The sequence below is a fragment of the Rhincodon typus genome, chromosome 49 (assembly GCF_021869965.1).
Source record: "Rhincodon typus isolate 14 chromosome 49, sRhiTyp1.1, whole genome shotgun sequence".
NCBI lineage: Eukaryota > Metazoa > Chordata > Chondrichthyes > Orectolobiformes > Rhincodontidae > Rhincodon > Rhincodon typus.
This window is the reverse complement of record NC_063380.1, coordinates 3,893,087-3,893,458: the sequence shown is the minus strand read 5'-3', so window position 1 is coordinate 3,893,458 and position 372 is coordinate 3,893,087. Positions and strand designations below refer to the sequence as shown.

Genomic DNA, 372 nt, shown 5'->3' with positions numbered 1-372 from the left:
TGTCGTGGGGTCGGGGGGGATGCGCTGCTGAACTTGCTCGATGTCAGCGATCTGGATGGAAGGCAGTAATTTGGCTTGGCGTGTGGGTTTCCTAGCTCACCCTGCTACTGCGACAGGTTTGGGGGGGGGGGGGGGGGGGGGGGGGGTGGTGGGCATGAGTTCCTTTCACAAAAGGTGCATCCGTGACTGTCTCCCTCCCCCCAGTTGCCCTGGGGTAATTCAGTCGAGAGTGTTGAGCCTGGGCCATCCGTCCCCTTTCCTTCCAAGAGCGGGGGCCGGTGTTTTTTGTTTGAGTTGGGGGGGGGGGGGGGGGGAAGGGCGCCGGGGGGGAGAGTAGAGCCGCGTCTTCGCATAACCGGGGGGCCCCCCCCC

At 64.8% G+C, this 372-nt stretch overlaps 1 protein-coding gene across 1 annotated transcript in view; it reads left to right on the top strand.

Moving 5' to 3' along the window:
- LOC109924425 (3-methyl-2-oxobutanoate dehydrogenase [lipoamide] kinase, mitochondrial-like) overlaps nucleotides 1–372 on the top strand; it is a 12,222-nt gene that overhangs the window by 8,957 nt on the left and 2,893 nt on the right. The gene's annotated exons all lie outside the window — the stretch shown is intronic.